This window comes from Cebus imitator, unplaced genomic scaffold (assembly GCF_001604975.1).
Source record: "Cebus imitator isolate Cc_AM_T3 unplaced genomic scaffold, Cebus_imitator-1.0 Scaffold47, whole genome shotgun sequence".
In the NCBI taxonomy this organism is placed as follows: domain Eukaryota; kingdom Metazoa; phylum Chordata; class Mammalia; order Primates; family Cebidae; genus Cebus; species Cebus imitator.
The window spans coordinates 6,711,488-6,735,235 of record NW_016107362.1 but is presented as its reverse complement, the minus strand read 5'-3'; positions in this window follow the sequence as shown (position 1 = coordinate 6,735,235).

Sequence of the window (23,748 nt, the reverse complement as noted above, 5' to 3'; positions counted from 1 at the left end):
CTCCCTTCTGCTCTCTTTATAGAGATGTCTTTTCAAATCTTTCAGCCACATCTTGGAAATTTTCACCTCTTTCTCAAATGCCTGCTTCAGGCCCAAATATTTCATAACCTGAGTCATTCGGTAAAATGTGGAATTTTGACTGTTAGCAGAAATATCATTGTTACCATTGAATTTGGGGTTCTAATTTGTGAATAATCCTGCAGGTCAGAAATGAGAGCATGGCATAAAGTGTGAGGGATTAGAATGACATTGCAAGTTACAAAGATTTTACAGATATCATCACTAATACAAATTGCAAGCACATTCTTTTCTAAAGTATTGTGTACATATCATCAAATGCCTACCAGAAAAACTTAGATAACAGATGTATATGTATCACATAGTTCATATATATATATAATAAATAATAAAATATTACATATATAAACTCTGTGGTATTGTTCATTACACACGTTAGATTCCAAACTTGTAGATTTAGTATGGTGTACAAAATATATATATATATTTTTAAATAAGAATCAAAGATTTACATATTAAAAGCTTGACTTCAGTTTCCTTTAAACAATGATAAGGCTTGGCCAAAATAAATACAGAGTCACCTCCTGTACATAAGACGTGATTAAAAAATAAAATATTTTCTTAGAAACCTCACCTTTCTTTTCATCCTTCATGAGTGGGAGAAAATCCATGATTAAGAGCAGAGATTTGTTTCTCTCCTTCTCTCCTTTCAATAAATTATTGAATAAGAACGTAGTCATACTACTCCTTAATTATTCTCTTTAATTAAAATACTAAAATTAAGTTTTAAATTGCCAATTATAGTAAAGGTTTGATAAATGGTTTTCAAAAGCTTTTGTTTTCTTCAGTCTTCTTATTAGCAAATTTAAATAGGTTGGTCTGCTATAGTATAATAAAAATCAATTATTAATTTAGCATAATAGTAAAATCATCATTTAATATAGTAAATTTTTTAAAAGATACTCACTGTCCTGTAACATGTTTGAGGTCAGATGTTTTTTCTTAATGATGCTTTAAAAAGAATTGAAAATTATTCAGTTCTCATTACATTACATATCCTGGAAGAGATAACAATCCATATCTCATTTATTTTAACCCTAATAGCAATCCTTTAATACAAACATAAGAAACCAAGGTTCAGAGAAGTTGATTAATATCTACCAGGTCTTATGATTATCAAAGTGTTTTTTCAAGCTTGAAAGTGATATGCTGACACTATTGACATAATATAATTTTTAAAATTTACAGATTCAATGCTATTTCTATCAAACTACCAATGACATTTTTTTTCACAGAATAAGAAAAAACTATTTTAAAATTCATAGGAAACCAAAAAAGATTCCAAATAGCTACAGCAACCATAAGCAAAAAGAACAAAGCAGACATCATCACATGACCCGACTTCAAACTGTAGTACAAAGCAGCAGAAACTGAAATGACATAGTACTGGTACAAAGCAGATACATAGAACAATGGAACAGGAAACATAACCCACAAGTAAAACTGTACACCTATAATCACCTGATCTTCAACAAAGTCAACAAAAACAGCCAATAGGACAAGACTTTCTATTATTCAATAATTGGTGCTGGGATAACTGGTTGGCCATATGCAGACAATTGAAACTAGACTCCTTCCTTATACCATATACAAAAATTGACTCAAGATGGATGGAAGACTTAAATATGAGATTTTGAACTATGAGAATCCTAGAAGAAAACCCAGAAAATACCACTGTGGACATTGGCCTCAGAAATTAAGTTCTCCAAACCAATGCAACAAAATGGAAATTGATAAGGGGATCCTAATTAGACTCAACAGAGTAAACAGACAACCTATATAACACAAGAAAATATTCACATACTCTGCATCTGACAAAAGTCTAATATGCAGAGTCTATAAGGAAATTAACAAATCTATAAGGAACTTAAACAAATTAATAAGCAAAAACAACCCCATTACAAAATGGGAAAAGAATTTGAACAGACACATCTCAAAATAAGAAATACAGGCAGCCAACAAACATGAAAAAATGTTCAGCATCACTAATCATGACAGAAACGCAAAGCAAAGCCACAATGAAGCTGGGTGCAATGTTCCACACCTATTCCTAGCACTATGGGATGCCAATGTGGTAAGATTTCTTGAGCCCAGGGGTTCAAGATCAGTGTGAGCAATACAGTGGGATTCTCTCTCTATAAAAAAGTAACAGCAACAACAACAAAACCAAAATGAGGTATCATTTCACACCTGCCAAAATGGATACTATGAAAAACAAACAACAACAGAGATTGGCAAAGTTATTTAAAAAAAAAGGGAATACTTATATATTGCTGGTGGTCTAGCCACTGTGGAAAACAGTTTGGGAATTTCTCAAAGAAGTTAAAACAGAACTATCATTTGACCCAGCAACTCCATTATTGGGTATATAGCAAAAAGAAAAAAAATCATTCTACCATAAAGACATATGAACTCCTACATTCATCACAGCACTGTTCAAAATGTCAAATACGGAATCAACTTAGATGCACATCAACAGCAGACTAGATAAAGAAAATATGGTATGTATACACCATGGAATACTGTGCAGCCATATAAATGAATGAAATCACGTCTTCTGCAGCAACATGGATCTGGAGGCTATTATCCTAAGTGAATGAATGCAAGAATGAAAAACAAAATACCATGTGTGCTCACTTCTATGTAGGAGCTAAATATTGAGTACACATGGACACAAGGAAGGAAACCTAAAATAAGATTTGGCAATTTAAAAACATCTTCAATACAGAAATACATTATTAATGATATTCATTATTATCTCTTATGTACATTAAAATTCTATGTTAAGAATCACATACTTGAATCTTGATACATTTGTCCTTTTACCACTAAATAACACTCACTCATACTCAAACATCTGGTTGGAAAACTAGTTAGGAAGAAAACAATGATATCTTCATGGAAACACAGGTAAGTTACTATAATAGTAGATGGAGTAGTATATGGTACATGTAATGCAATTTCAGGAACTGTAATAAAGATAAGCCTATGATGTTTATTTTCTTTGGTTAACCACCTTATTAGAGGTCATCTTTCTTACTCCATTCAACTGTGATTTAATGAATGAGAATGTATTCTGTTTTCATTGTAGTCTCCCAAACTTTGGTAGGGCAAGATGAACCAGCATGTAGCCCACAGAAAGAACGCAGAGCAATGCTTTAGAATTGTTTTGCCTTAGCGTTAGAAGGCAGCTTAAATTATGTTGAGTGTTCAGAAAGGAAGACAAGGAATAGGTATACGGTATTTTGGCAGTTTAAAGACTATTCAAAATGTCCTTAAAGGAGCATTGCATTTTCTAAGTGATCTAAAACAATTAAAGACCAGACTGGTCAACATGGTGAAATCTCATCTCTACTAAAAATAAAAAAAAATTAGCCAGGCATAGTAGTGCACACCTGTGATCCCAGCTAATTGGGAGGCTAAGGCAGGATTGCTTGAACCTAGGAGGCGGAGGTTGCAGTGGGCTGACCCAGATTGTGCCATTGCACTACAGCCTGAGAGACAGAGCAAGGCTCTGTGTCATAAATACATAGCCAAGAGTATTAGATAAGAAATTAAACCCAGAACTTTGTCAGCAAAAATTTTACACTTGGCACGAAGTGGGCTCTGTGGTAGGAAACTACTATTGTGACAGTGTAGTTAAAATAATGATTCAGTTATTTGAGATATTCTAGTCATTTCTTTTCTTGGTGATGATAAAATGACAGGCATTGTGCTAATTCCTCACAATACCAAGATAAACTGATGAAGAAGTAAGTGAAATAGGGTGTCTACTGTAACACTTATAGGTGAAAAAATCTTCTATTTAGAAAAAAATTAATTGTCTTTTGGGCTTCTAATTCAATTATCACTTGACAGAATCAATGGTTTGGCTTGCTTTTATGGATTACTTCTCTAATGTTACCATCACATAGGGAATCATATTTTTAAGCAATTATTCTTCTTTCTGGTCAAAAGAGTGTCTTTTCTCTTCAGATCATGATGTTGTCTTTGCTGTATTGCTTGCAAATTAAAGAGTGTTAGATTTGGTGGAACAAAAAAATGTTGAGAAAAGAAAACTCTGCATTTGATACAATTTTGATGTGGTCAAATTTCCAAAATCAATTAGAACTTTCTAAAATTCATAACCAGAGTCTCTGTGGATATTTGATGATAAAAACTGATTTAATTTGGAGAGGATAGAAAACTTCTTACCTCACTGAAATGTCATGCTCTCATTACTGGGTATAGTTTACCCTAAAAAACGAGTATTGTGTCAAGGCAATTTCATCAAAATAAAATTACAAGATAAGAAACTCTTAGTGTGTGTCAAAATGGACAACTGATATTTCCCATTCAGGTTGATTATTCAGAATTCTTAATACAGCTAATCCCCTATTTACCAACGTTTGACTTAAAAACAAATCCTTTTTCTGATTATCGACTGTCATTCACAAAGTTAGTGATTACTACAAATGGCAAATTCTATTAAAACTTTTAGGGGCATCGGATTAGAACTTGCCACTGTTGGAGGCCCTTACTTATCTACTAAAATAACTAATCCATCTTAGATATACATAGGCATATTTAATTATCTACAGTTACCCATTATTGAAATGGGCCCAACTGTCCCATGGAACTGATGTTTATGATTTCTTTTGAATAAACATAGAAATGGACACATCTAGTCCTAAAACTTGAGAATGTTACATTTGTCTTATCGGTGTTTATTTCTCAGGAATCCAACCATCTGTGCTCCTAGATAGAATCAAGGAACTGAAATTTACAAGATCACCACATCTGGACAATGAGATGCCAGATCCCTCACCAGTCATCAGTCCCTAACTAAGCACCTATTTTCTATTCACCAACTCCTATTCCTTAACCCTTCCTAATTTCTATTTTCCCATACATGGTTATATTTCTCCCCTGATATATGAACTCCAACTTTTGTTGGGTTGAGGGAATGGAACTGAGACTGATCTCCCATCTGCTCAGCTGCAACACCCAAAAAGCCTTCTTTCCTGACAATAATTGCTGTCTCAGTGATTGGCTTCCTGTGCAGTGAACAAGGGATCTATACTAAACTCTTGGTGTTTTGGTAACATTGTCTGAGACTTAGAAAATAAAGTCCATAAACCAAATTCAGAAATGTTTATGACTCATGACTCATATGAAAATGCATGATAAGTAAAATAGTTTGTATTAATAAAACTGAGAATTGAAACTATAGTTTGTGACACAATTTTCACAGGAAATGTTCTAAACTCTAGCACACTTGTTCAAATATAACATTTAGAAAACATTCTATTTATTCCAGCTATGTCTTCTTCAAACTTTTGTAGATCTTTTGTGACAGTAAGTCTTATGATAAAACACACTTTACTTTGATACAAATAAATTTGAAATTTAACCTCTTTATGGATTTTCCAGGCACTGAGTTGCTCTCAATATTTGGAGGAGTTATATTAAATTAAACCAGAGTGTTTTCTAACAAAAAAGACATAAAAAATTTGGTAGATGTATTAATCTTGGGTATAATGTACATCTAAATAGGGATACAAAAGCAAACTGATAACTCTGGTCAGTGTGACAATGTAGGCATAGATACTAACAGTATAACACAGGTAGATGATGTGATACAAAGACTCTAAAGAGAAAAATTGCTGGGCACGGTGGCTCAAGCCTGTAATCCCAGCACTTTGGGAGGCCGAGGTGGGTGGATCACAAGGTCAAGAGATCGAGACCATCCTGGTCAATATGGTGAAATCCCGTCTCTACTAAAAATACAAAAAATTAGCTGGGCATGGTGGCACGTGCCTGTAATCCCAGCTACTCAGGAGGCTGAAGCAGGAGAATTGCCTGTACCCAGTAGACAGAGGTTGTGGTAAGCCGAGATCGTGCCATTGCACTCCAACCTGGGCAACAAGAACGAAACTCCGTCAAAAAAAAGAAAAAAGAAAAATTACAGACATTAAAACTAAAAACAATAATTTCTTGAAGGCTGGAAGGTGAAAATTAAAAGAAATAAGACATCATCTTAGATAAAGAAAATAATTCTCTTTCATGAAGGCTATGTGTGACATTTAGGATAATTTAATAAGCCTACCACACAACCAAGAACACATTTGTATTAGTCAGGGCCCTCCAGAGGGACAGAACCAATAGGATATACATATATATGAAAGGGAGCTTATTAGAGAGAATTGTCTCAAACAAGGCAAAGTTCCATAGTAGGCTGTCTGCAATCTGGGGAAAGAGTAAGTCAGTAGCCAGTAATAGAGTTCAAGTCTTAAAGCCCTCAAGACCAGGGAACCTGACAGTGCAGCCTTCTGACTGCAATCAATGGCCTAAGAGCCCCCAAGGAAGCCACAGATGCAAGTCCCACAGTTTAACAACTGAAGAACTTGGACTTTGATGTTCAAGGTCAGGAGGAGAGAAAGCAAGTGTTTGGCATGGGAAGAAAGAAAGAGCCAGAAGACTCAGCAAACCAGCTAGACCCCTTCTTCTTTCACTTGCTTTGTTCTGGCTGCACTGGCAACTGATTGGATGGTGCCCAACCTTTGAGGGTGGGCCTTTCTGTCCTAGTCCACTGACTCAAATGCTAATCTCCTCTGGTAACTCTCTCACAGATATACCAGTAGCAATATTAGTTGTCTAGGCATCTGTCAATCCAGTCAAGTTGACACCTAGCATTAACCACTGCAATGCTCAATATAGATGAATGATCCACAAGTTATATAGTAGAATATGTGCTCACAGCAGTATGTAAGACATTGAGAAACATGATAACAGATGTCATAGGGTGCAGGCTTTACCAGAAGCCACTGCAGCAAGATGCCTAACTCTTTGACTAGTCAAAGAACATTAAAAAGTTAAGTCTCTCTTATAAGGTGATTGGTAAGTATTCTATTATAATATAATGCTTAATACATATATTTCCTGTATTTGTTTTCTTTCTTCTAACAAAAACACATTAAAAAGTTGAAGCTTTGGGTAGTATTGGAAGTGTTTGTTTCCATATCTTACCATTAATTTGATGTTGACAGCAATATTTTTGTTAAGTATATTTATCAATAATTACAAAAAACTGAATGTCTAATAATTGCTGGATATGTTGAACATTTTCAGAAAATCTGAAAGAGGAATTTGCCAAAAAAGGCTTATGTTTATTAAGTAATTGTTGTACTGTGGACCTCAACTTTACATGACTTTTTCTTTTTATTACTTTTGTTTCTATCGAAAGAGATATTGTGCATATAAGAAAGTATATATGCATGTGTGTGTGTGTGTGTGCGCGTGTGTGTACATGTGCACCTGGCATTTAAAAGTAATTAGAAAGGAGACACCAATGTGATTGTTACTCAGGTACAAAAAGAGAACATCACAAGAATGTCAGGAAAGGACAACATTCCCCATTCTTCCAGGGAAACTCTCACTTTCATAACTTTGGTGATACTCATTTTCTAGCTCATCTATGTAAGTATATGGCTTCTAAATGCATATCTATTATATTTTAATTTTGTCATCTTTATATTCATATAAACACTATGTATATGTTTTCTATCTTATTTTTTTCACGATATTAAGTTTATGAGAAGGCTATGGTCTTATACATGTTTCTATCTTGTTATTGTAGTTATATAATATTCCTTTTTATCCTCCCACATTTGATTTATCCAAGTTACCTTTTTATGCACGTTGTGAAATTTTCTATTTGAAGTACAGTGAAAATGCTGCTATGAACAATTTTGAGTATATATCATGATGTTAATAGATCTAGCTTTCTCAGCCCTATGAGAATGGAACTTCTGGGTCACAGGATGTTAATATTTCAGATTTTATCACGTAATTTCAAGTTGTTTTGCAACAATGTGCCATGTATAAAAGCTCCTACTTGTATTTTTGTACTAGATTTTTCTTGTACTTTGTACGCTATAAGCAACAAAGTAAGCAAGTAATTTTCCACAAAAGAACACTCAAATTGTAAGACTATAAGACTATATTTATCTTTAACATCTAGCATAAATGCTGTCAAGTGAGTATGATGATGTATTTCTTCACTTCCCTTTTTAAAAATTGCTAATAAAAAGTTAATTATAGATAATTCTCTTCAGTTTACTGAACATGCAATTATGTATAAGAGTACCTATTTCTTTTCCAGGTTCAAAGATGACCTTTTCTCTCTTCAGAATTGAAAACAGTCTTTTATCTATTTATCTAAATAAAGCACCCTCTACAATAGTTTCAACTAAGTGATTCTAACATTGCTCTTTATTTTCACTTAATTTTTTCTTTCTTCTCAATGAATTCACCATGCTATATTGTTCACAATCTGTTTCCAACTCTTTTCCAGTTGTTTCTTTGTTTGATATTACTGTCTTATCACCTTGCCTATGGTACCCTCCTTTCTTCTCTCAGTATTTGATATAACTAACATGTCCAGAATAATTTCCAGGAATCTTTATTTTAACTCTATCAACATTTTTTTCTTGCTTTGCTTTGTTATTTGAATAACTGCCTTTGATTTGTTTAATTTATCTGTATCTTCTGTTTTTCTTTTTTCTGCTAATATTTCATTTCTCAACACCTACATTTAAAAATATTGTCAAGAAAATCACCATATCAATTTCTAAAGCAATTTTAATTCCTATATAATCCTTTCAAATATGATTTATCAACTTCCCTCATCGCTATATTTTTCCTAACTTGTGTTTCCATTTATTTTTTCATAAAACCAAACTTTGATTTGGCGTGTTACTGGGTGACTAGAATAGGCAATTTAGAAGGTAATTGGTAGGGTATCTCTTATAAGGTGATCAGCAAGCATTCCAGCTTATAATACAATGTTCAATAATTGTATTTCCTATATATGTATTCTTACCTCCAAGATAAGAGGATAAGAAAATTTATGTACAATGTAAAACAAAAGTATTTAAATTTTGTATTTTAAGTATTTGTTATGCTGAAGACAATTATTGTCAGCCAATCAAGTTTATTTTTAAGCAAGTGTGAAAAGACAGTATAATTGTTCTCTCAAATAGCCAGTTTGAAATAACAGAGACAATGTGAACCATGAATGGGTGAATTGAGATAATTTCTTATACACTTAGTTCTGGGGCTGTATAATTAGTGTTTTTTTTTCCAATTATCTGCAAGTTATACATTTTTTTGTAAATAAAAAAAGTAGTAATTCATGATTTAAGGCTGTGATTTCAGAAATACGTTAAATAAACAATCCTAAAATAGTGGGAACAAAACAGATAATTACATTATTGAGACTTCACACATATCTCTCACAAAATTATAAAAGTGTTTGTTGTTTTTGTTTTAGGATACTATTATCCTTTTTAATTTTCTTGAAAATATTTCTTTTAGTTTTAAAAATGCATTAGTTTTTCTACTTTAGAGAAAAAGCTATGACATTTTCTCTAATGTAGAAAAGCTAAGCCATTGTTTTGTTTTGTTTTTATCTTCTTTGTTTTTATCTTGTTTGGCAAAAATAAATGTGCAATATTTTGTGAAATCAGGTTGGGCTTCATGACTGTGCTAGTACAGGGTATTTAGAGGATTTAGCATATGTTATCCCATATGTCCTGTATGTGTTTTTTCATTCTAAGCACACTGGGATAAATACTATCTTTCAAAGACTGTAATAAAGTTCCTGTAACAGTGGAAGCCTGTGTGGCTTTGACAGGTGGGGGCAGGGGATTTCTAGGTTTTGGTAAGAAACATCTGAAGATAACCTGATATCCAAATGGCAATTATTTGTTTTTATTTCCATTCTCTTGCATTCTGGCACACACATAATCTACTTATTGTAATAGTACTGTAATGTGTTTCATAGTATGTGGATTAAATCTATATACTTAAAAGCAATAAAGGATTCAAATCATTTTCATTATATAAAACTAACATTTTAATTACACAATTTTTTCTGCAAATAAAAATGATGAAAGACTAACAATAAAACAGAACTAGATATACTATTCATTATAATCCTAAAAATTTAAGCCTTAATTATTTTCATAAATATGAGGGAAACAGAAAAACATATTATCCAAATAGAAGAATTCCTTTGAAAACCAACATTGTAATCTCTGTGATTATTTACAATATATGTTTAATATGTTTTTGTTCAATGACTAAAATTATTTTATAAGATGAAGGCAATTAAGTTTAATTCTCTTCATTATTTTGTCTTTTTTTTTTCCCCATTTATTTATTTTATTGTATTTTAGGTTTTGGGGTACATGTGAAGAACATGCTTAAACAAGCATTTAATGTATGTTACCCTGGAAATGAGTTGACATTAACACAGCACCTTCCTTTCCTTTAAGTAGCACCAAATACCTGGGCATTTAAGTTCCACATGTGGACTATTAGTCGAAATTTTCCACCCTGCTGTCAGATGTTTGGCTTTGTATAAGCCTTACGCTCACATACAGTTCATAATTGAATCAAATCATATCTTTACCTTTTTATTTTTATCTCTCCTAAAATTACTCTAAATAATAAGTTGCAAAAGCAAAGAAAATTAAAAGGAAACAAAGAAGAAAAAATACAAAAGATGAAAAGGGAGCTGCCTGACATTGAGCAGGTTAATCAATCCTACTTTAAATTAATTAATATAAAATTTAGAATAAAAAAGGGTACCAAAATATACTGATCTTGACAGTTTTATTAAACTTTCCCCCCTTCTCTTGTTTCTTTCTCTTTCAGGCTCCTTCAACATACAAATTATGACCTTCGTATACGGAAGATATTTTCAATGTCATTGTCATCAAAATAATCTCCCAGGAGCCATTTAAATGAGCTTTGCAAAAGATATAAACATGTATTAGGTTCAATCTCTTTGGGCTTTGTCAAAATTTATAATAATAGGAAAATTCACTTTATAACAACTGATTTATAAATGAAGAAGGATGGCGAGGCAGTTCATATAGTGTGTAGGTGGGCGGAAAGGTGGTATTTCTTTCCAAATTTTGTTTTAATATTCTAGTAGCCTTTAACTTCTCATGTATATGAAAATAAAATGGGTTGTGAGTTACTGCATAATATTAAGGTTTTAGAAATCCTTACTTAATAATTTTATGTATATACCATCAATATGTGTAAGATCTAGCTTAAATACAAAAAAGGCAATAAAAATATACTATGAATAGCTGAACCTCAGATTTGTTTATTTATTAAACACTTATTACTATCACAGGCAACAGTTTATTATTCGTCTTCCAGCCAAAATGCAAAAACACTTTGGATCAGAATAGGTGGTAAAAGTGATTGTGAGAGATACCAACAAAATAAGAAAGGTTAGGGGAAATAAGGTGACATGAGGCAAAAGGAGGTAACTTGATGATGGAGCAGGATTAACAGTAAGGAAAGAAGGGCTCCTGGACCCTCAGGACATCATCAAAGCATCAGAACTATCCATTTGCATGCGCATTTGTATTTTCCCTCTGGTTTTGCTGAGCTTGAAGCTGCCTTATTTTTGACAATGGACTTTCCAGTTGTTCTCCTTTTGTTATTTTGCAACATAATTAAACTTCCAAGACTGTCTTTTTGACTCTTTATGCCAGTCTGACTATATCCAGCTACATATCATACCAAATCTCTTTTCACACAACTGGCATTTACAGCGCATGTATTCTGTGTCTGTGTATTATTCCCTCTGGTAACTAACAAACAGAAAGAATGTAATCATTATGCTGTAAATAATATGAGGCATGAAAAACTAGCAATTTATACACGATCCTAAAAACTTACTCTTCTTCGGGTGTACACATAAAGAATTAAATTATGGAAAACCATGACCATGTAAAATTACTTAAATTAAGATACTGACAATAGTATTTTTTAAACCAATGAAAAGTACCATTCTAATTTTTGAGATTGTGTGCATATACAAAGATGGTTCTTATTAAGGCATATTATCAAATTATATATCATGACAGCATTTGATTTATATTCAGCTGTTGCAAAGATCTCTCTCAATCCTCTGTTGACTTTATTAATTGCTTCTGTGAAATGTAAGCAGAGGTTTAATAGGTAATTATACTGCAAGGTCTTTTTCAAAGTGGTTCTATACTTGATCTTCTCAATTCATCTTGAATTTGTGTTTATTATTTCAGAGTTCAATGTGTATCTCTCTGATTAGATTGGAATGTGTTTGGTGTTTAAACTATTCGAGATGATAATTGCCCTTAGCAAGACAGCATCTAAAAATAAAATCAGAAAATCAAATAAATCTCCCTCTTATTATTCTAAGAAAAAGGTCTTATATTTAATATTTAAAAGAGAAGCAGCTAAAAACTCTGTTTTTCTTTGTGTTCTATTCTTTGATAAACCACGATTTCAATGTTATTCTACAGGATGTATCACTAAAGTTATTTACTCACAAAACCTGGTTTCCCCTTAAATTCTTTCTGTTTAAAAACAGTTGCCATGTTTGCGCATCCTACTTTGCTCAGTTTGCTACATTTCACTTTGGATTCTCAGTCCATTTAATATATTTTTAAATGTAATATAGTTTGAATTACAGGAAACTAGAGACACAATACTCAAAGATGAGTGACAGTTGCCAATTTTCTTCAACGTGATAGTGGTTCACTGTCAGACATGTAACTAATGATTATAATTGTCGCAGAGGCTTGTAGTAAGTATTTGGAGAATTCCTCTAAGTTTCAGAATAACGTGACTATACCATCATCTATAAAATATATATTTCATTAGGCCCTTAAAACTTTATTTTGCTTCATCTTAATTGTTTTTCTAATAGTTGCAATTTATTTCTATTTGTGGATTTTAAATTTATAGTCTCAAATATTTGTTATTTACCCTTCACTAAATAAATCATGACATCCCTCTTATCCTTACATGTTTAACTTGCAAAGGACTTCACAAAAGGAAAGGTAGAAAAGGAGATGGATTAGGGGTGGGAGACCTCAGCCTGCAGGGTGGCAGGAATGCGCTCGAATGTTCAGAACATTATTGAAGAAACAGCAACATCAAGTCTTAGTTTTCTAAGTTAATTTCTCTCTTGTCTCACTTTGAACTGGGCTTAAAAGAAAAAGTGGGACCTAGAGTGGATTATAAATCCTCCACTCTCAAGGATTGTGGGTTTCTGGTTAGTTTAAAAAAAAATTGCAATTAATTTTCTGAATAAAAAAGCTGACTTTTGATTTTGAATGTGGGTCTAACACATTTGAAAGAGTGTATAGCATAGTAGCATGACAAAATGTCGATTAGGCCAGTGCCCACTTAGCTTCAGCCACAAAATAGTATCGTTATGAATGTATCCATTTGTTGAAACAATATTTATTGAGTGCTTTCACGCTGGTCAATTACCGTATCATAAAATCTCTGTGAAAGCAGCATGGAGTTTGGTAGGAAAAAAAGTGAGATTGATTTTATTAATGGCTGCAACACTTCATTCTTCTCTTATCTATCCCTTCGCTATGTGTATTTTTCTTTGATGTACAGTATGGCCATAAGACATGATTTGGTCACTGTGATGATAGTACATGTGACAGCTTTTGTCTTTGGAGTGTCTTCATGTGCTGTCTTAATGAGAATACATCTGCAAAACTTTCCAGTCCAAGAAAACTGAAAGATGCATGGAATATCTAGGCCTGAACAGCAGTTTGAGGCCAAGCTCAAGGTAATCCTAGATTATCTAACATCCAGTTGAAGCAATCTTCAAATTCTTTAATGAGAATAATGACTCTTGTTTTAAGCCATTGACTTTTATTGTGTTTCCTTTTTCTTTCTTTTTGAGACAAAGTCTTGCTCTTTTGTCCAGGCTGAAGTGCAGTGGTTCAATCTCGGCCCACTGCAACCTCCACCTCCTAAATTCAAGTGATTCTCCTGCCTCAGCCTCTTGAGTAGCTGGGATTGCAGGTGTGCGTGACCATGCCCAGTTAATTTTTGTATTTTTAGTAGAGACGGGGTTTCACTATGTTGGTCAGGCTGGTCTTGAACTCCTGACCTTGTGATCCACCCACCTTGACCTCCCAAAGCACTTGGATTGCAGGCATGAGCCACCACATCCAGCCTGTGGAGTTTTTTTACTGGCATTGTTGTGGTAATAGTTGACTGATAAAACACAGAGATGTTAACTATGAATTAGTAAGTGCTGTGACAGAAATATGAATTGTTACTGTTGAACAAAAAGGAGAGAGACTGCCAATTTATTCTGATATAATTAGAGAACACTTGAAAAAAGAAGTAGTTTTTTACCTCTGCTTTAAAGGGAGATAATTCTGCAGGCAAGTATGCAGATGAAGAATGTTTTGAATAGGAACAATAGTTTGCAAAAAGTTATGAAAAGCGTTTAATTGCAAACAAAATTCAGAGAACATCAATATTTCTGTGTGTTTTATTTAATTTTTCAATTTTTATTTACACTGGGGGGGGGTTTGCATGTGCCCATTTGTTACCTGGGTACATTGCATCACGCTGAGGGTAAAGTATGAATGATCCCATAACCCAGGTACTGAACATAGTACCTAATGGTTAGTTTTCTAACCCTTGTTACCCTTCCTCCCCACTTAAGTAGTCTCCAATGTCATGTCCGTTGTTGCTATCTTTATGTCCAAGAGTACTCAATATCTAGCTTCCACTTATAAGTGAGAATATGTGGTATTTGGCTTTCTGTTACTGTATTAATTCGCCTAGGATAATGGCCTACAGCTCTATCTATGTTGCTGCATAGCACATGATTTCGTTCTTTTTTTATGGCCTCATAGTGTTCCATGGTATATATGTACCACATTTTCTTTTGTAATCCATGACTGATGGACACTCAGATTGATTCCATGTCTTTGCCATTGTAAAAAGTACTGCAATTGACATGTCTGTACATCTGCCTTTGGTAGAACAGTTTACTTTCCTTTCCATATATGCCCTCTAGTGGGATCGCTGGGTCAAAAATGGCAGTTCTAAGTTCTTTGAGAAACCTCTGAACTGCTTTCTACAGTATATGAACTAATTTACTTTCTCACTAGCTGTGTGTAAGCACTCTCTTTTCTCTGCAGCTTTGCCAACAACTATTGTATTTTGACGTTTAATAATGGCCATTTTGACTGATGTGAAGTGGTATGTAATTGCGATCTTGATTTGTATTTCTCTGATGCAGAGCATATTTTTCCACGTTTGTTAGTTAGTTGTATGTCTTCTTTAGGCAAGAGTCTGTTCATATAAATTGCCCACTTTTAAATAGGTTGTTTGTTTTCTGCTTGTTGATTGATTTCTGCTTCTTGTAGAGTATAGATTTTAGATCATTGTCATATGCATAATTTGCAAATGTTTTCTCCCATTGCATAAGTTGTCCATTCACTCTGCTGAGTTTCTTTTGATGTACAGAGCTCTTTAGTTTAATTAGGACTCACATATCAACTTTTGTTACGTTGCAATTGATTTTGAAGATTTATTTATAAATTGTTTTCCAAGGCCAATGTCCATAATGGTATTTCCTACGTTTTCTTCTAGGACTCTTATAGTTTGAGGTCTTACACTGAAACCTTCAATACATCTTGAATTAGTTTTTGCGTGTTGTGAAAGAACAATTTCATTCTTTTGCATATGGCTAGCGAGCAAATCCAGAGCCATTTATTGAATGGAGAGTCCTTTCCCCATTGCTTTTTTTTGTCAACTTTGTCAAAGATCAGATGCCTCTAAGTGTGCAGCTTTATTTCTGGGTTCTCTACTCTGTTCTATTGGTCTATGTGACTGTTTTTGAACCACTACCATGCTGTTTTGGCTACTGTAGCCTTAACAGCATAATTTGAAGTCGAGTAATGTGATGCCTCCTGCTTTGTTCTTTTTGCTTAGGGTTGCTTTGGCTATTCAGGCTCTTTTTTGATTTCCTATGAATATTAGAATAGCTTTTCCTAGTTCTTAAAAAATGACATTGGTATTATGATAGGAATAGAGTGGAATCAGTTGCTTGCTTTAGGCCATATTACTATTTTGAATAATATTGATTTTGTCAATCCATGAACATAAAATGTTTTTTAATTTGTTTGTGTCATTGATGATTTTTTTTAGCAGTGTTTTGTAGTTATCCTTGTAGAGATTTTTTACCTACTAGGTTAGATGTGTTCTTAGGTGTTTTATTTTTTTTGCAAGGGGATATTGTAAATGAAATGTGCTCTTGTTTGGCTCTCAGCTTAAATATTATTTGGTATTTAGAAATATGCCTGAGATTTTTACATTGAGGTTTATCCTAAAACTTTATGAAAGTTGTTAATCAGTTCCAAAGCCTTTTGGCAGAATTTTTGGGGTTTTCTAGGTATAGAATTATATTTTTGCATGAAAAGAGTTAGTTTGACTTTATCTTTTACTATTTGGATACCGTTTATCTCTTTCTTCTGCCTGATTGCTCTGGCCATCAGTTCTAGGATTATGTCAAATAGGAGTGGTGAGAATGGTTATCCTTGTCTTGTTCCAGTTCTCAAGATGAATGACTTCAGTTGTTGCTCATTCAGTATGATGTTGGCTGTGGGTTTGTTAAAGATACCTCTTATCATTTTGAGGTATATTCCTTCAATATGTAATTTCCTGAGGGTGTTTAATATGAAGGTATGCTGGATTTCAATTCCCTTATGAGGTGAATTATATTTATTGATTTGCATACGTTGAACCAACCTTATATCCCGGGAATAAACCCTGCTTGATCAAGATGAATTAACATTTTGATATGCTGTTGAATTTGGTTTGCTAGCATTTTATTGAGAACTTTTGTATAATCCCATCATTTTTATATATTCAGTATATTCATCAAGGAACATACTAGGCTGTGATTTTTTCTTTTCATTTGTGTTTGTTAGGTTTTGATGTCAGAACGAAGCTGGCTTCACAGAATGAGTTAAGGAGGAGTTGCTCCACCTTGATGTTTGCAGTTTTTTCAGCAGAATTGGCACCAGTTCTTCTTTGTATATCTGGTAAAATTCAGCTGTGAGTCCATATTGTCTAGGAATTTTTTTTGACTGATAGGTTTTTCATTACTGATTCAGTTTTGGAAGTTGGTATTGGTCTGTTCAAGATTTCAATTTCTTCCTGATCCAATCTTGGAAAATTGTGTCCTTCCAAGAATTAATTTATTTTCTCTAGATTTTCTAGGTGTTCATAATAGTTTCTGAAGATCTTCTGTATTTCTGTGGGATCAGTGTTAATATCACCTTTGCCATTTCTGATTGTGCTTGTTTAGATCTTCTGTTTTTTATTCTTTGTTAATCTAGCTAGCAGGTTATAAATATTGTTTATCCTTTCAAAAACCAAACTTTTGGTTTTGTTGATTTTTATATAAATTGTTGATTCTCAGTTTCATTCAGTTCTCCTCTGATTTTAGTTATTTCTTTTCTTCTGCTAATATTGGGTTAATTTGTTCTTGTTTTTCCAGCTATTCTAGGTGTGATGTTAGGTTGTTTATTTAAGATCTTTTTAGCTTTTTGAAATAGGTACATATAGCTATAAGCTTTCCTTGTAAAACTGCATTTCCCACATCACAGATATTTTGGTATGCTGGCTCTGTTTTTATTTATTTCAAAGAATTTTTTTAATTTCTGCCTTAATTTTGTTGTTTCCCCCATTTTGTTGTTTGCCTAAATAATAGTTAGAAGCAAGTTGTTTCATTTCCATGTAATTTTGTGGCTTTGAGAAATCTTTTTAGTATTGATTTCTATTTTTATTACACTGTGATACAAGAAAATGGTCGGTATGTTCTCAATTATTTTGAAATTATTGAGACAAGGCTTGCTTTGTGGTTGAGTATATGGTTAATCGTGGAGTATGTTCTATATATAGATAGGAAGCGTGAATATTCTGTGGTTCATGAGTAGAGTATTCTGTCTTTTAGTTCCAATTGGTCAAGCATTGACTTTAATTCCAGAAATTCTTTGTTAGTTTTCTGCCTCAGTGATCTAATATTGTCAGTAGGGTGTTGAAATTTCCCCACTATTATTGTGTAACTTTCTAAATGTTTTTGAAGGTCTAGAATTACTTTTTTTATGAATCTGGCTGCTCCAATATTGCACACAATATTGGAGCAGCCAGATTCGTAAAAGTAATTTTAGATCTTCAAAATATTGGGTGCAATATTGAAGCATATATATTTAGGAGAATTATGTCTTCTTGTTGAATGAAACTCTTTATCATTACGTAATCCTCTTTTTTGTCCTTTTTTAGTGTTGTTGGTTTAACGTTTATTTTGCCTGATATAGGAATAGCAACTCCTGCTTTTGGTGTTTTCCATTTGTATGGTAAATCTTTCTCTGACCCTTTACTTTAAGCCTATGAGTCTTATGCATGAGATGCATCTCTTGAAGACAGCAGACCAATGGGTCTTTTCTTTTGTAAATCCAACTTGCCACTCCATGCCTTTTACTTTCAAGGTTAATATTGATATATGAGGTTTTGATCTTATTGTGAAGATGTTAGATGGTTGCTTTGTGGTTTCTATTGTGTGGTTACTTTATAGGGTCTGCAGTCTATAAAAGAAAAGTGTGTTTTTGTGTTTGTGATAGAAAGTACTGTTCTTTTGTGTCTTTGTTTAGAACTCCCTTACATATATCATGTAAATCTGGGCTAGTGGTGGTGAATTCCCTTATTTCTTGCTTGTCTGGAAAATCTTTTATTTCTTCTTCACTAATGAAGAAGCTCAGTTTGATAGAGTATGAAATTCTTAGTTGAATTTTATTTTCTTTAAGATTTCTGAAAATAGGCTCCCAATCTCTCTGGGGTTGTAAGTTTCCTGCTGAGAAGTCCAGTGTTAGCCTGTTGAGGTTCCCTTTGTATGTGGTTTGACCCTTTTCTCTATCTGCCTTTAAGGTTTTTTTTCTGTAGTGTTGACCTTGAACAGTCTGGTGACTATATGCCTTGGTGATATTCACTTTGTATAGAATCTCACAGGTGTTCTGTGGATTTATTTTGTCTGGATATCTACCTCTCTAGAATATTAGCAAAGATTTTTTGAACTATTCCCTCAAATATGTTTTTGAGATTGTTAATTTTTTCTCCTTTCTCAGGATTGCCAGTAATTCCCAGGTTTGGTCACTTTATGTAATCCCATATTTCTCGAAGAGTTTGTTTATTTTTAAAAGTTCTTTTTTCTTTATTTTGTCTGACTGTGTTAGTTCAAAAGACTGGTATTCAAACTCTAAAACTCTTTTCTTTTCTTGGTCTAGTCTATTGACAAAGCTTTCAAATATACTTTAAAATTTCTTAAGAAATTTTTCAGTTATACACGCTGTGATTGATTTCTTTTAAAGATGTTTATCACCTTCTTCATTTCCTGGATTGCTTTAGACGTTCCTTTTAGCTAAATTTCAACCTTAAGTTCCCTGAAATCCATGCTTTGCATTATTTGTCATTTCTGAGTTTCCACTTGGTTACAGTTCATTGCTAGAGAACTAGTGCGATCCTTTGGTGCTGTCACTACATTCAGATTTTTATGGTGCCAGAATTTTTGTGTTAGTTTCTTCTCTCTTTCCCTATAACATTATTTTATTCTTTCCCTTTTCTTTCCTCCCCTGTTAAGGGGCTGTGACTGTGAGAATGTGAGTAAGGTATTTTTGTTTACTTTTAGAGTCCTATGTGTTCCTTTCAGCAGATTTTATATTAGACTGTTCTATTTGAGCCTACAAGCCAGTAGATGGTGTTTATAGATGAGAGCTAGCTGTGGACAATATGACTGGATATATACTTAATCCTTATTTATTGGCAGAAGCTCTCTGTTGCCTTAGGCAGTGGGCTGATTCATAAAGTGCATAGTGGTCCATGCTCCCTGCTCAGCCCTGTGGATATGGGGGCCATGAAGGGTGGGGCCAGATCAGGTATGTCTGCCTACTGCTTATGGAATGGCAGGCACGAGCATCAGTACTGAAGGAGAATTCAGCGGACAGCCACCAAGCACCCGAGCTGTGCCTAAATATGGAGCTGGGAAATCTGCTCAGCTCCAAGTTCTGTGCTTGGGGATGGGGGGCAGCCTAAATGCCTAATTTTAAGAAGCAGGTGCTCCAGATGCCTGGGCATGGAGAAGAGAGGGCTCCTCACACCACAATCTCTGTACAGGAAGGATGAAGCAACTCAGAAGATGAATCAGGCAAGTAGGTGCTTTATATACCTGGAGATCTGCTTGGGCATATAGCAAAGAGGACCCCTGCACCAGGATCTCTGCAAAGGAAAAGTGAAGCAGCTCAGGCTTCAGAACCACACAAACAGGTGCTCCAAATGTTTGGACATCTGCCTGGGTGTGGAGCAGAGAGTGTCTCACCACACCAGAATTTCTGCATGGAAAGGTGGGGCAGTTCAGGCTGCTGATGCAGGTGAGCTCTGATACTTCTAATGCCTAGAGAACTGACTTAGCATGGAGTGAAGATGGCTTTGCTGCATCACAGGTATGTCCAGGAAGGGTGGGTTGGCTAGGGCTGAAGAACCAGATGAGTGAGTGCTCTGAATGCCTGGAGATCTGCCTGGCATGAGGGACTCTGCATCAGGATCTTTTTATCAGCTGTTTACCATCATGGGGGCAGTTTTCTGGTATTCTCCTCATGTAATCTGGGGTGTCCTTCATGATTCTGGTGGCTTCCCATTTTCCTTTTTGAATAAAATCTCAGAGTTGATCTTTGTGTATTATCTTACTATTTTCAAGTGACTGAAGCACGCTAGAAACCTCTAATATGTCATCTTGGAAAAAAGCATTCCTGTATGTTTAGAGTAACCTTTGCATAGAGTGACTAATGTAAAATGAAACATAAAGCATAATTGGTTAAAATTTAAATTACTTATGAAATTCAAAATACTTTGCATAGATTTATTAATTTGCATGTCAAATATGTATTGAGTATTCCATATTGGACTCTTTTTTTAGGAATATAGCAGTGTATGAGGTCAATGTTGGGGAAGAGACAAAAAAGACAAATCAATAAATATGATAACTTACCCTACTGATAAATGTGATCAAAAATTAGAAAGGTTGATGTTTGATCATCTATAGCTGCTTAAATAATAGTCCAAAATTTAGTGTCTTACAACAATTTTATCATCTCATGATTCTGCTGGTTGAGTGTCTCTAGGCAGTTCTGATGCATATGATACCATCTGGGATTGTAGTTATCTGGGAACTCCGTAAGTCTGGGTAGGTTCAAGATGACTCACTCATAAATCTGTTGCATTGGTAGAGACAGCTGAAAGGTTAAAATTTACTGGACCACTGGTGCTACTGTACCTCACTCTTTTTCCATATAATCTTTAGGTCTTCTCCACTCCACATAGCTTCTCCATGACCTCTCCATGACATCTCTCTAGGAAGAAAAGCAATTGTTTTACATGATGCCTTGGGCCCTCCAAAAGTTCAAAAAGGAAAGGTTCCAGGTCTTGTTAATATTTAGATCCACAACCAGCATTGTCTTCTCTGTCATATTCTTTTGGTTAAAATGAGTCATAGGGCCAGTCCAGATGCAATGTAAAAGGGGACTTCACAAAAGCATGAACATTGATAGGTGTGGTTTAACGGAAATTCTCTTTGGAGAGTAACTACTAGAATTGGGGTTAGAGTACCTTCCGTGGAGTGGTCAGAGAGCATCTCTCTCATGAAATAACGTGTGATGTGAGAGCTGAGTAAGGGAAAAAGGAGCCAGTTACATAACAATCTGAAGAAAGCACACTCCCTGAAGAAGAAGGACAATATTAAGGACACAGATAAAAATAGCTTGGTGTATCTTAAGAAAATATAGAAGAACCATTTGACTAGTGTCCAGTGGTTTTGAGACTAGGACAGAATTTCGAGAGCTAGTGTAACCAGGGTGGGGCTGTGTACTCAGCTCCCTCCCCATTCCAATTCCGAGGTCCTTGGCCTCTCTTACCCCAAGAATGGGGAAAGAGGCCCAGAGGTACGGTGAGCTTACCGTCTGACTAAATATTGTGGACCCAAAGAGTTTAGCAGCAAGTGATTTAATAGCAGACAGAGAGAAAAAAAGAGAGAGAGAGAGAGTTCACAGGCTGCCATGGGATGGGATCAAAGGAAGGAATCTGTGTAGGTAAGGAGCAGCAGGGGCTTTAACCCTGGAGTTATTCCCTCCCCATTCATGTTCTTGTCCAATAAGAGGAGTTCTTTGAAACTTCCTCTGGAGTGATTGATCTTTGACTTTGACACCGGATTGGCTGCTTGGTCCACAACAGAACTCCCTCCTCTCAGAACTTTCAGTGGGCTTTTTGAACAAAGAAACCCACCTGGATTTCTTTACCTAGCCCTCACTGTGGGAAAGTTACACAAAGAACTTTGCATTTGAAACCCCTCTTGTTCCCAGATGGAGGCAAAATCATGCCCCTTGTGAACCCAAGGAGAGAAGTTTTTTCCCTTAACACAGTCTCTCAGTCCCTACTCTGAACAGGAAAGTCCAACTGCTGTTGGGACACAGGCATTGATAGTTTATCTCTCTTTACCTACTTCCTGTGCATTGGGCATAGAAGGGGCCCTGCAGTCAAGGTTTCCTCCAGAGGAGAGCCTTCCAGGGTGCAGGTTGATCCAGAGGTCCACGATAGAACTCATGAGCCAAGGACATGAGGGGTTCCATTTGCAGGACCATTTGTGGCCTTATGGTTTTAATTCTAGAAGAAATAAATTTGACAAGAAGGTTAAAGATGAGAGGCCCAAAGGCCAGCAATAACAGAATGATTATAAATAGGCCTAGAAAAGAGTAGAGCCAGGACAGACAGTTGTTAAACAAGCTCCGTGATTCTGTTTCTTGAAGGTCTTTATCTCTGCATTCGATTTATCCCTGAGTTCTTTAACTTTGTTTATGATGATACCCGATTGGTTTACAAAGTAGCAGCACTCTTTTCCTAGAGAGAGACAAATCCTTCTCTCTCTGCTGTAAGCAGACTCAGGGCCCTTTATTTTGAAGAGCTACAGCAGCTAAACAGTTACTTTTGCAGAGTTTAGCTACTTTTGCAGAGTGAGCTGCCATGGCAGAGAGAATTAGCAACATTTTCTGTGTTATCATTTAACTCCTGAGATATCTAACAGTAAAACTGAGTAGAGGTAGCAACTTCTCCAATGCCAGTACCAAGTCCTCCTATTATGCTGCCTCCCCACCGCACTATCAAAGGAATAAGTGGGGTTTGAGTATGGTGTGGACTTGGCAAGAGAAGACTCTGCACCTGAGAGTTGTTGTAAATCATTACAGGGGGACACAAGGAAGGAGAGGAGGAGAGCTATTAGGCCAATCCATAGGGGCAGCGCATAGAGCCCAGTGGCTAATAGTAAAGCTAGGAGTTATAGTCGTGTTAATGCCAGGATGTAAGTTAGACTCATGAGTAGTTACTCTCCTGGGGATCTTGTCGGAGAGCAAACTTAGATCCTTTAACAGCTTGCAGGTATATAAACAATCATCTCCTGGAATTTCTGGCTATGGAGAGGAGGGTCTATGATTTTCTTCAGGAGGCATCCAAGGCTTCAGCCCAGTGTGAGAAATCCAGGAGTCAATTCCTACCACCTAAATGCCTTTGGGGTAGACGAAATAACCAAAATGCTCCTTCCCAAGACGGGCCTAGATGGGGAGAGTCTGAGGGGAGAGACTTAACAAGCACCAAGTCTCCAGGGCAGGACAACTCTTTCTCTTTTTCCCAAGGGTGTCCTTCAGGTAAGGTCCTAAGAGCCTGTTGATACTTAGCCAAGGAAGTTATATCTTT